Here is a 14,278-nt window from a genome sequence, read left to right on the forward strand (position 1 = left end):
GTCATTAAAATAATGGAGTACAATTTGATTAGGAAATAAAATAAAAACAAAACATATTACATATTTTCCCTTTACAGTTTCTGTAAATTAATACCTTCCCTTAATTTCTTGGGGCTTATGGTACTGGTCAAGTGCAATCTCAAGTGCATTCACTGCTGAAAAATAAATGTGTTGATTTTTAGTGATCCCCAATATTCCCCTCTCAGACCCTCCACTGCAACTTACACTGCAACTTACCCATTAAGCTTTAACCACAAAATGCTATTCCCTTAAGCACCTAACCTAGACTTCCATTAAACCACTTACCTTATCCAGGGCTACCATTAGCATTTGTACAGCCCTGGGTAAGATTTTTTTGGGGGGGCTCTTGGATCAGCATCCTTATTCCCCTCCCCCTATATGCCCTGCCCCCTGTATGACCTACCACTGTTCCAACATTCAGTGTTACCTATATAAAGAATAACACTATATATTACACCTTTTGATACCATAAACACTTCTTCATAAACTAAAGACATGGGCATAAGATAAGATACTTCACAAGGTTAAAAGAGTCTTTTTGAACTCTACCTGCTTGGAGGAAGGTTGCGTGAAAAATTTTAGTTCTGTTTCTGAGGTTTCTAAGACATCTCTTGTCCTATCCAGCAAGACTATTCTCTAGCAAAACAGACGTGTGAAAATTCTACGCTTACAGACATTTACATTAACTGTGTTTCCAAAGTTGATGGTTTTGTAATTGTCTTACAATTTCATGTGTTGGACACTCAATGCAACTATAGATGTTTATGTTCACTAACACTTAGCTTGGAAAGATAGGCGAGTCTCGCCTTTACGAGATCCCTTTGCAATCTCACAAGCAGCTATGAATCTAGCTCAATTTTTAATATTTTGTGGATATTGTGTGCAATTTACCTTTGGCATTTTGATAAGGAGGAAAATGGTCAGAGATATATAAACCATCAGTGGGTGTTGTCAATCCGCACGAAATCTCCTTACTTTTTAAAAAAACATTGCCAACTAAAGGGTCTTCGACCATATGATCAGAAACAGTAGCAAATTAGTTCCTCAGAGCAAACTAGAATATTAGAGGGACATGAAAGTTATATTGAAATGTACAGCAGTGCATTTTAACTCCTTAACCCTTCTGTTGTGAAGCTCTTAAAGGGACATAAAACACGTTGGGAAAGAGAAAAAATACAATAATATGTACTTTAATAACTTTACCTGCAAATTTATACTGCAGTGCCTCGCCATTAACCCTTTCTTTTAAGTTTCCGAATTGTACAGCTCTAACTCCCCACACACATTTTCCGCTATGGCTGTATCCATATCTACCATTGTTTTTGTAGAATGCAGAAGTACACAGTGATTATCTGCTGGAGCATGCCTAGAAGCAAATAAGCTGCTGTGAAATACAATGCCTGTGTTTCTGATGCTAAACACTGATAAGGGCGGTGGATCAGACACTCCAGACAGCATAGCTATGTAAGTAATTTTGCTTATTTTTGAAAATTATTTCAAAATACTTGCCAGCAATTTTTAAACATTTTTTGTAAGCAACCCATTTTTACTTAATTAGCCCTTTTAGGATATCCACAGATCTCAACAAGTTTTATGGCACTTTAAGGACGTGAGCCGTACCCTGTACAGCAGCTGTGTTCTTGGCTGTTACAGTGCAGGTCTTGCCTACATTGACGAGACCACAATATTTCTGAATGTCTAATGAGTAGGCATAGAAGAAATAGCATTACGGAGGCCACCCCAGGTTAGCAATTCTAGGCACAGGGTCCATAAAATTGCATTCCAGTCACAGTCCGTGCGGTGCCTCCATTATATAGGATAACACTGTGATATGTAGTGTTCTCCCAAGGGCCTATTAAATTGGTGCACCACCTGGCTGATTTTACTGACAACCAGGTTAAAATTTAGGCCAATATTAATTTAATAATAATCCAGCGCTACAGAATTTGGCGGCACTATACAAATAAATGATAATAATAATTTAAAATTAAGCTAATATTAACATTTATTTTTGAATGCTTTATTGCACAAATGATCATTAAATACATTTATGTTAATATGAAACTAATATGTGCTTTGGAGAGTAGAAAATGTAAAAATATTAGAAACTATTAGACTGTCCCCACCCGGATACATCATACCACCTGACTGGCAAAATTGTATGTGGAAAACTCTGCAATGCATGCTGGTATCAGGCTCACTGGGCTATTACTGGATGCCACAAGAGTGAGGAAGTCCAGTGATGCTGAAAAAAGTGCTATGTGGTCAAGTGATCACTATCCTCCCCTTTTCTCCCTGTGAGCACATATGTGAATAAAAGTGTGACATTGATTTTAATAAAGTGTATTTATATAATCTTTTATAACTTTTATTTTAATTATGTTTATTTTGTTATAATTGTATTTTAATAGTGTTTTTTTCATCCCTAAGTTTTAGTTTATGCTCTTGGCGATAAAAAAGAGTTAAATTAAAAATGTCAAAATGCCTCTAAGTAAAAAATCCCTGGGTGTATCGTTTCTCCAAATATATACTTTATTGTAGCGGTTTTGGATTGGGTGATCGCTATTTAGCTTAAAGTCCAAGAAAAGCAAATTTAGGAGTTAAACCCATAATTCCATCATTTGGCCTATATTTGCTACATATTACTTGGAAACCTAAACATATGTAGGTATTTAAAGCATTCCTAAAATCAGTACAACATAATGAATCTACTTAGATATTTATAAAGAAAACTACAAAAAAAAGCTTTTTTCAATGTTTTCCATTTTTTTTAGTATTACATTTCTGTTCATTGTTATTTTATGTACCAGTGTGGGATATTACAAAAAAGCCCTTTTTGTTTAAAAAAAAAAAAAAAGGTGCATAATATATATGGGTGCACTTTAAAGGAGAGCAGATAATTATGGCAAAATAAATACTGATCAATAAAATGCCAAAACTGCCTCTGTCATTTAAGCATGGAAACTGAAAAAAAAAACATGTCCTTAAAGGGTAAAATTAATCTACATGCCTTTGTTAAAATAAGGTTGTTTTGCAAAACTGATTCTGATAAATATTACATACTTCAATAAATTTCTCACAGACAGGGCTTGTCCTTACATGCATCTGATTCCTGGATATACATTTTGCTCAGTATACTTTGGAATAATGTTACTTTAAATGTTTAAAGTTCTTCTAAAGGGGACATTTATGGTGATTGCAGTGTAGTTTGATATGTAGGTGACAATGTGGGTAAATGTCTTTCACAAGGACATTGGACTAATAATTTGCAAACACTCAAAGGGACAATGTAGTCAAAAACAAAAAGGACTATTTAAATAAATCATGTGTAGGTAAACTTTGCAATACACATGAATTACTGGTTTTGCAGCTAAAGCCTCAACATTTTGAAAAGCTTTTCTGTGTTTTCACTGCTGATATATGTATATATGCAATACTCATAAAAGAGGGTTTCAAGTCATTCATTCACTGACTACTGCTTACTTTACAGCCAGTGAGTCACTAGCTGACATCACAGATGGCTATGCAGTTACCACTGTAATAAATTAGCCTCTGCACACACCTGAGCTACAAATGTATCTTCTCAAACACTGCTCTGTGAAATGATCACATAGAAGCCAAGATAATATGTCCCCGAGCAGTGTGTGAAGAGTTAGATTGTTATCTCAGGTGTGTACAGAGGCTAATTTATTATATTGATAACTGTGCAGCTTTGCAGTGGAAGCTAAAGGTGCAGTTAGGCTGTTTACTGTGAATGTGACAGTGTGCTGCTATTCTGATTCTTATAAAACTGCAGGTTTCCTAGCTCTGAATAGGACACTGTGAAACGCCAGCAATAGGGAGCCAGTGACGTGGTATAGTGACTCCTTGGCTGTAAGCTGCTAGTTGGGGAGTGAATCAGTGAAGGAGAAAAAAAACTAGCTCTGTTATAACAGAAACATTTTTCTCATTTTAGGAGCTTTACCTACATATAATGCTTTATTTAGATAAACTGCTTTTGCTTATGACTCAACTTACCTGAAGAAATCTGGTTAAACACAGAGGTTCGCTTGTATTAAATTGACATACTCTAATAAATCAGAAGTTATTTTTAGACTATAATAGCCATTTAAACTACTAGGTTAGTCTGTCATCTATTTATATTACGACAGACTGAAGAAAAAACAATGGGTTAATGAAAAGTAAAAAAAGAACTGGAGAAGCACTTCTACTCTAATACAAGACTAACTTTTACTCTTGAGATAAGAAAGCTATTTCACCCATAAGGTTGACGAGAACAACCCTCCTCCTTGTTTCATTCCCAGTTGCTGGCGCATACTGACTGAGGCTGACTGAGCAAGGAAATAAATCTGCAAAAACAAGACCTGGGATGTCGAAATGTCCCTCCCCTCCTCCAACTAGTCAGGAAGAGGAGCACTAACTGCTGTACGGCGACACAACAGCCTGTGGGAACATTATTTTAGCTCAGCCTGGTTATCGCGGGCATGAGTTCCAGGGTTATGGACCTTTTACATCCGACAAGTAACTAAGGTATGTACCCTCAGTAGACTGTTATATACTGCTCTGAACTTTGGAAATACAGTTTTAACAGCATTATTCGGTCTGGTTAGCTACAAGTTACAAAGACAAGCACAGACAGCGTTTTTACCCCTAGTCTGCCAAATAGTTAAAACATTCATTACATAAGGGAATTGCTCGCTGCCTTGCTTTCTTTAGTAACCACTAACCGCCCTTTTTTGGATTGTAATACAGTATAATAAAGTGGTCACGGTTGTTCTTTTTGTAGAGAATGCGACTTTTAAACTTGCCCTCTGCACACTTGTTTTTGTATTAGTTTAACATTTAATTCGCTTCTCTCATAATTTTGACATCAATTTAATGTAATTACCAAGTTGTACCACGCAGAAAGAAATATTGTGTATGCCGTTGGTAAATGGTTTATGCAATGAAAGCACATTGTTAAATGGTACGACTTTTGTATCTGTTATAAAATAAGATAATACATATACTTTAACTGTCAAAAGAACTTTTATGGTTATCAAAATAGTACTTTTTTTACTGAAATTTTAAATGTCATATTACTTTAATCTCTATATATGTATGTATATATATGTATGTATATATATGTGTATATATATATATATATATATATATATATATATATATATATATATATATATATATTAATCAAGTGTGTTATAAAAGGTCAAATCACTTGTATGCACCCCATACATAGAGGGGGGAATCAAGTTAAATAATATAAGTTGACAGTTAAAGGGGTAGGAAACCCCAATACTTTCTATCATGATTTGGGTAGAACATACAATATTAAGCAACTTTGCATTTTACTTCTATTAACAAATTTGCTTCATTCTCTTGTTATCCTTTGCTGAAGGAACATTATTGCTCTGCAGACACCAATTAGCAGCTAGCTCCCACTAGTGTAGGATATGTGTGTATTCTTTTTCAACAAGGGTCACCAAGAGAACAAAGCACATTTGGAAATTGAAGTAAATGTAAAAGTGACTTAAAATTACATGTTCTATCAGAATCATGCAAGTTTAATTTTGACTTTTCTTATACCTTTAAGTGATACACATGTATTAGTTTTTCTGTGTATGCTTTTCCCCTCTGCAGTCTGAAGTTTTTGTCATTAAAAGGATATGAAACCCATTTTTTTTTCTTTCAGGATTCAGATAGAGCATGCAATTTTAAGCAACTTTCTATTTTTCTATTTACTCCTATTATCAGCTGAGCTGGCTCCTAAGCTTACATTCCTGCTTTTCCAAATAAAGATACCAAGAGAACGTAGAAAAAATAGTAATTAACTTGAAAGTTGCTTAAAATGACACGCTCTATCTGAATCATGAAAGAAAAAATGTGGGTTTCATATGCCTTTAACCTCTCTATATAAATTTACTGTGTGATAACTATACAAGCCCCTAGATTTGATTAGATCAGTGATTTGCAACCTTTTTTTTGCCGTGGCACACTTTTTTACATTAAAAAATCCTGCGGCACACCACCATCCCAAAATTTTACAAAATCACACATTGTAGCCTAATACAGGATATATATATATATATATATATATATATATATATATATATATATATATATATATATATATATATATATATATATATATATATATACACACACACTGTACTGTCATGCCTCCTACAAACTATACATGACATATTGACATTCATTCACAAACAATCATAATGATGGTCTGTGAATGAATGTCAATGTCATGGTTGTAAATGATGCCTGATGAGCCTGTCACATACCTCCCAATATTTCAAAATTTGAAAGAGGGACACCCCCGCACTGTTGTCAGTCTGCCGCGGCACACCTGAGGATCTCTCACGGCACACTGGTTGAAAAACACTGGATTAGATGTCCAAAACCTTCAATCCACATTACTTCTTGTGTAGCATGTTCACTAACATATGGGAAGCTCTCTTATGGTTATGTTCAGAGGCGTAACTAGAATTCACAGGGCCCAGGTGCAAGAATCTAAGAAGCTCCCCCCGCCCCCCCAAAAAAGTGAATTTGAAACATATCATTTTTTTTTTTTTTTTTAACATTTAACACAGAAAAAAATGTGAATCAGATTACATGTCTGCAAAAGGAGGTACCCTGTGCCCACAGTCTGTGAGATGGTCTGACCCCCTGTTACTGTATATAGTGACACTGTTTAACCCACCAATACTGTATATAGTGAGTCAGTGACACAGTCTGTAATCTGCTGGTGAGATGGCTCGCCTGACCCTACCCGCCCCAGTACTTTATAAAGTGACCACAGTAGTCTGTGACCTGGTCCTGCCCCCCGTACTGTATATAGTGGTACCCCCCCCCCCTTGCTGTAGTAACAAGGTCTGTAATTTACTGGTTCCACAAACATACACACATACATGCATAAATATACACACAGTCACATACATACATACATACACACACACACACATAACCACAAATGGGTAAACAGAAATACTAACCCCTGTAGTCAGAGACACTAGTGAAGCATCATGTCACACTCACATGATATCAGTGCAGGCAGTGGCAGGTCAACGTTTTTTATTAAAAAAAATAAAAATAATTTGAAGTTGGGGCCCAGTTTCAATTGCGACCTCAGCACCCCCTGTAGTTTCGTCCCTGGTTATGTTAATCAGCTTTAAAGGCTAATTTAGGACACATTTATTTGGAGCTTACGAACAACCCAGAATACTGAAGAGACAGCTATACATTTTTAGTAGCTAGCAAAGCCTTTTATAGGGGATGCATTTGAAAGAATAAAAAAAAAAACATTGGCTAGAATTAAAATTATGTATTCAAAGCACAGTTATCTTGAAGTTAATATGTAGGTGTATTTTTTACCATATTAACAGTTTATTGAAAAAATAAACACGTGAAGTGTCCATAACACAATGGGTGCTGACACATTTTAACTGAGGTTTTCTTCAATGCTGAGAGCAATTAGGGACAGTTATATATGGGTCACTAGAGTGCACACACAGTTACAGTGCTTCACAGGAATTGGAAAGCCATTTTATTTCTTCAGGACAAAAAAATAAATAATGAAAGTATCTTGCAAAGTTCTGGGTGATTAACATTCCCTGCTCTAACGCAATTGGTTGGGAGAAACATAGCAAGTGCCGATTTACAGGCGGACAGGATCACTTCTTGTGTCAGGTAAGAAAGGGCACACGAGATGTAGAATTAAACAAAATCATCAACGATCAAGAATTCAGGAACGATTCAATGAGGCAACTTCCCATTTCCTTGAGAAATCATTAAAAGCCATGGATCATCTAAAATTCTAATTAGCCTCTACTTAGTGTTTAACTTCCCACAAAATATGTATTTAACGTCTTTGCTAAGGTTGAACACATAATTACCAGGAAGAATTTGGGTGATTAAAGTGCATTGATGAATTAGGACATTTAGCTGTTGGTTTAAAAGCCCCTTTAATAACCTCCCATGTTATTGTGTTTTGGCTATACCCCACTTCACCTCAATCAAAAAGGCCAAAGTATACCAAGGTTCATATTTAAAAAAAAAAGAACTAAAGGGACATTGGACTTTTTTATTTGCGTATCGAGGACGTTCCATGCCATTCTAATTGCGCTGCTCTTTAACGCCGTTAGGACGGCATGGAATGTGCTACCATTTTTGGCATCCTGCAGCTTCCTCCTTTAGTTCCAATGTTAAAAAACTTGCTCCAGGCATCTAGGGGTTAAATGGTCACAATTCGTCATATTTATTGATTTTAAGAACAATGTTCATGTGCTGATTTTTTTTTTATTCTTGTGTTATATTATCAGTGTTTGTCAATAGAGCTGTGGGAGTTGCCTTTATCAGCCAATCAGAAATCTGTTACTAGCGATGAATTGCATGTAAAAATACCCTTTCATAGTTTATAAAAACAAAATACATATCTTTAATTTAACCATTGTTATGTAAAAATACTGTTCTTTCATACATATAATAGAATTGTTTTGAGTTTAATCAAAATGTTAATGATTTTTAAACACAAATATTTAATGGATATTAACTTGAATGGGTCTTGACAGATGGTGGCATCTGTTTTTGGAGTTTCTCAACATACTCATTTTAGTCCTGTGGTTATACATCATAGCAGCCTTTTGAACAAGTACATAGTCAGAACTTCCTTTAGCAAACAAGGCAGAAAAGTAAAGAAAAAAATAAAATAAAACACATATACTGTACATATAATTATTATTATTATTATACAAATCCCCAAATCCGGAATCCCAAACTTTTTAATTAATATTTTTTTAAAAAAAAGTAAGTCACAGTTCTTACTATCTTTATCTTTGAGTTTTTTTTGTGTGTGTTCTAAATGCAAATAATAGTCTATATTTATTAAAAAACAAATATTACCTTTCTGATTACAGTATTGTACTATCTTTATGAGGGTGCTATGCATACAAAAGTATTAAAAATTATATAAACTACCTCTAGGTTGCATATATAAGCTGTGTAATATTATGTAAATATTGCCTAAACGACATAAGATGTTGTTTATACTTGGTTCCATCCCATCTCCAAACTGACCGATTTTAAAAATGAAAATATTCCAAAATCCAAACCTTTTCCGATCCCCAGCAGTTTGTATAAAGGGTTTTCTACCTGTGTGTGTGTGTATATATATAATGGCTTATATAATGGAAATTAATGGCTTGTTTACTTGCGATACAAATTATGTTGTTTATATCTTGAAATGTCTATGTGGGCGGAGCTATGTGGGCGAGACAATTAACCCCATAAAGGACAGAATAAGCGTCCAAGAGACTCGAAACGTTGCTGTATTTTATCCTGATGTTTCAATAAAGGAAAAAATCTTTTTAAGCATTGTGCTGATGCTATCATTTGTTCCTGTGGATATATATATATATATATATATATATATATATATGAGCTGTTTGGTAAAGGTGAACCAAGCCCTCCATGCGGTGTCTGAGTATCAAGTGAGTTGTTCTAATACTCAAAAGCAGAGGCAGGAGAAGGTAAAATCACTGCAGCAGAGGATTACACTTGCAATAATAAAGACACAGTACAAGTGATATAAACCAAATCTGGAGGAAAAAGGAGGTCCCAGTTTTGTCCTAATCTAAGGAAAGAGTGACCTGTTGATTGATCTGCCCAGAGACTGAAGATTTTGGTAAACCTTAATCTGTGATAAACAGGAACTGTTTGATTATTCTTTCCATGCTGGATTGGAGCGTGCAGTTGCACTAAGTGCTCCCCACACCTACTAACTTTCATTATATTTAGCTGTCTAATTTTAGGATACTACAAGGAGCGTGCCTAGGCACTTAAGTGCTCCAGTTTATAACATCATTTGCGATTGCATAGTGTGTGTATTTTTGAAAATATTTTTCAAGCTTGTTCCCTAAAGGTTTTAGACATGCCTTTTTTGAAGTTAAAGTCTACTATATGGTGTTAAATAATTTAACAGACGTCTGTTTAGATATATCTTTGTTTTGACATGTGTTTCCTCTGTCTATGTATCTGCTACACAGCCACACTCTGTATTAGGAGAGATTCCACTGAGTTTATAAAGCTGTAAATAAAGTATATGTTTTTGGTGCAGCCCCAGAGGCAGAACTTGTTTTCACTTTCTCCAATGAGTTTTTTTTTTAGTGAAAAATTTTCTGCAGGTCATTGTTATATAAAATAAAATTGAAAATTTGTCAGATACACTAAAGCACCAGATCAATTACAATGTGTTGGTTAACTGGAGAATAAAGCAATATTTAAAGTTGTACAATCTAGTGCAGTAGTTGAAAATTGCATTGCAAATTAGCTGCAGACAAAAAAAGTAATTGTAAAATGTCTCTGGAATTACTTTGTTTCCTTTTCTCTTAGTCTAACATAGAAATGTAGTAATAAAAAGGTGCATTGATCATACGAACATCTTACATTCAGAGGAAAACAGCTTTGCAGACTGAAAAGCTAGGGAACGAGTTTGCAAAAATCTCAGAGCCAGACAACAATCAATGCACTACTGCATATGTGACTGTTGTCTTCAAACAGCACTTTGCTCTGGATGCACTATGTTAAGGAAAACCTATACAATGCAGCCAGAGAACAGATCTGTTTAAAAAGAACAGCCTAATGTGGTGCAGCACTGAAGTTAAAAGGTAAAGTGTTAACAGTTCCTGTTCTTTCTGCAGACATGCTGCATTTTCTGCGATGACATCTCAGATCACTCTATGTTCTGCCTTGGGGGGTGCAGCCTGTGTCACACTTTGGCTTTTGTTATAAATCTGCATTAGTCCTTTATTTTTATGGTATATTATAATACTAGTCCTAAAGCCCATTCACATGGGCCATTTTTTGCAGTACAGCGGTCCCACCCCTTGCACGTTCTCTCTCTCCCCTCTCTTTTGCTCTCCCTCTCCCCCTTTCTTTTGAGCTCTCTCTCTCTCCCCCTACTCTCTTATGAGCTCTCTCTCCCCCCTCTCTTTTGCGCTCTCTCTCTCCCCCCTCTCTTTTGTGCTCTCTCTCTCCCCCTCTTTTGCGCTCTCTCTCTCCCACTCTCTTTTGCGCTCTCTCCCACTCTCTTTTGTGCTCTCTCCCCCATCTCTTTTGTGCTCTCTCTCTCCCCCCTCTTTTGCGCTCTCTCTCTCTCCCCCTCTTTTGCGCTCTCCCCCCTCTCTTTTGCACTCTCTCTCCCCCTCTCTTTTGCGCTCTCTCTCCCCCCTCTCTTTTGCGCTCTCTCTCCCCCCTCTCTTTTGCGATCTCTCTCCCCCTCTCTTTTGCGCTCTCTCTCCCCCTCTCTTTTGCGCTCTCTCTCTCTCCCCCCTCTCTTTTGCTCTTTCTCCCCCCTCTCTTTTGCTCTCTCTCTCTCTCTCCACCCTCTCTTTTGCTTGCTCTCTCTTCCCCTCTCTCTTTTGCGCGCTCTCTCTCCCCTCTCTTTTGCGCTCTCTCTCTCCCCCCTCTTTTGCGCTCTTCCTCTTCCCCTCTCTTTTGCGTTCTCTCCCCCCCTCTCTTTTGCGCTCTCTCTCCCCCCTTTTTTTTGCGCTCTCTCTCCCCCCTCTTTTGCGCTCTCCCTCTTCCCCTCTCTTTTGCGTTCTCTCCCCCCCTCTCTTTTGCGCTCTCTCTCCCCCTCTCTTTTGCTCTCTCTCTCTCTCCCCCATCTCTTTTGCGCTCTCTCCCCCTCTCTTTTGAGCTCTCTCTCTCCCCCATCTCTTTTGTGCTCTCTCTCCCCCTCTCTTTTGAGCTCTATCTCCCCCATCTCTTTTGCGCTCTCTCTCCCCCTCTCTTTTGAGCTCTCTCTCCCCTCCTCTCTCCCCCCCTCTCTCTCCCCTGTCTCTCCCCCCCCTCTCTTTTGTGCTCTCTCCCTCCCCCTCTCTTTTGTGCTCTCTCCCTCCCCCCTCTCTTTTGCGCTCTCTCTCTCCCCCTCTCTTTTGCGCTCTCTCTCCCCCCCCTCTCTTTTGCGCTCTCTCCCCCCTCTCTTTTGCTCTCTCTCTCCCCCTCTCTTTTGCTCTCTCTCTCCCCTCTCTTTTGCTCTCTCTCTCTCCCCCCTCTCTTTTGCGCTCTCTCTCTCCCCCTCTCTTTTGTGCTCTCTCTCTCTCTCCCCCTCTCTTTTGCTCTCTCTCCCCCATCTTGTTTGCGCTCTCTCCCCCTCTCTTTTGAGCTCTCTCTCTCCCCCATCCCCCATCTCTTTTGCGCTCTCTCTCCCCCTTACTCTCTCTCCCCCTCTCTCTCTCTCCCCCCTTACTCTCTCTCCCCCTCTCCCCCCCCCCTCCTCTCTCTCCCCCCTCCTCTCTCTCCCCCCTTCTCTCTCTCTCCCCCCTCATCTCTCCCCCCTCCTCTCTCTCTCCCCCCCTCCTCTCTCTCTCCCCCCCTCCTCTCTCTCTCTCCCCCCCTCCTCTCTCTCTCTCCCCCCTCCTCTCTCTCTCCCCCCTCCTCTCTTTCTCTCCACCCTCTCTCTCTCTCCCCCCTCTTTTGTGCTCTCTCTCTCCCCCCTCTTTTGTGCTCTCTCTCCCCCTTTTGCTCTCTCTCTCTCCCCCTATCTTTTGCGCTCTCTCTCCCTTCTCTTTTGCGCTCTCTACCCCCTCTCTTTTGCTCTCTCTCTCACCCCCTCTCTTGCTCTCTCTATCACCCCTCTCTTTTGCTCTCTCTCTCTCTCTCACCCCTCTCTTTCGCGCTCTCTCCCCCTCTCTATTCGCGCTCTCTCCCCCCCTCTCTTTTGCTCTCTCTCTCTCCCCCACCTCTTTTGCGCTCTCTATCCCCCTCTCTTTTGAGCTCTCTCTCTCCCTCATCTCTTTTGCGCTCTCTCTCCCCCTCTCTGTTGAGCTCTCTCTCTCCCTCCTCTCTCTCTCTCCCCCCCTCTCTCTCTCCCCCCTCTCCTCTCTCTCTCTCCCCTCCTATCTCTCTCTCTCCCCTCCTCTCTCTCTCTCTCTCTCTCCCTCTCTCTCTCTCTCTCTCTCTCTCTCCCTCTCTCTTTCCCCTCCTCTCCTCTCTCTTTCCCCTCCTCTCCTCTCTCTCCCCCCCCCCTCTCCTCTCTTTCCTCTCCCCCCCCTCCTCTCTTTCCTCTCCCCTCCTCTCCTCTCTCTCTCCCCTCCTCTCTCTCTCCCCTCCTCTCTCTCTATCTCTCTCCCCTCTCTATCTCTCTCCCCTCTCTATGTCGCGACTGTGCCAGGCCACGCCCCATTCACACCCGACCACGCCCCCTTCACGGCAATGCCACCGGCCATGCCCACTTCTGCCGCAGATCAGCTAGGGAGTAGGACTCAAAGGCCAGGTGTGTTTGTCGTCGTACTGTCTCTACTGCGCATGACAGCTTCGGACAAACACACTTGGCCTTTTATATAATAGGATTTTGTGACTGCTTGCACTTTTGGTGATTTACACCAAACAGCCAACACAATGAGTGCTACCAACCCCCATTATTAGTTTAAATGTGTGTGTATATATATATATATATATATATATATACAATTTTTCTTATTTTTAATCCCTTAACGACCAGCACATGGGCCTCTCTCTGCCGCAATCTCAGTAAAAGTAGTAAGATTGCGCTATTTCTGCATGGGGTAGTGCAGAAATAGTGGTGCAGAGTAACCAATGTAACAGATGCAGAGAGGGACACACTGTGGTGCGGATCGTTGGTGGTGTGGGAGGGTTAGGAGGGAGGTGGATGGGCTGTCGGTCATGCTCCAGTTCCATATGTGGCAGATGCCTGGAGCTTCAGGAACTCCAGCTCTTAGCTGTCACAGCCAAGACTGCGGAAGCTTCCTGAAGCTAAGGCATTTATATACGTCATGCGGTACGATAGCCAAAGTACCGCAAGACGTATATATACGTCTTAATGGGTGAAGGGGTTAACCCTTTGAGTGCTAAGCACTTTCCCACCTGGGTGCTAAGGTTTTTTAAAGGGCTTTTTTATTTAATATTTTTAAAAATATATTTTTTTTAACTTTTTTAAAATGTATTTCTGGTCCCGAAGACTTACACTGTTGGAAAGGTTAGACCTTTCCAACGGTGGGTCTTGGGGGTCTGTAGCTGCTTAGATGCCTGAGATACCTGCTTCTAAGCAGCATGCCCCCTGCTCCTATATTTAACATTGTTAATGTTAAATAAAGTTGCATGGTGACGTCATCACGTCATTGCGCGTGACGTCACCGCACATAACATGAAGCAACGGCGATGCCTGTCACTATGTAGGCCCGATCGCCGGGGTAGGAGCGGGTGGGAGCCCCCAGATCTCCCTCAAGGT

General features: G+C 39.6%; 1 pseudogene; it reads left to right on the forward strand.

The window, feature by feature from the left end:
- The first annotated feature begins 3,930 nt into the window (after window positions 1-3,930).
- The window catches only part of LOC128654015 (interleukin-1 receptor type 1-like), a 244,847-nt pseudogene continuing 234,499 nt past the window's right edge, over window positions 3,931-14,278 (forward strand).

The sequence above is a fragment of the Bombina bombina genome, chromosome 3 (genome assembly GCF_027579735.1).
Source record: "Bombina bombina isolate aBomBom1 chromosome 3, aBomBom1.pri, whole genome shotgun sequence".
Classification (NCBI taxonomy): Eukaryota; Metazoa; Chordata; class Amphibia; order Anura; family Bombinatoridae; genus Bombina; species Bombina bombina.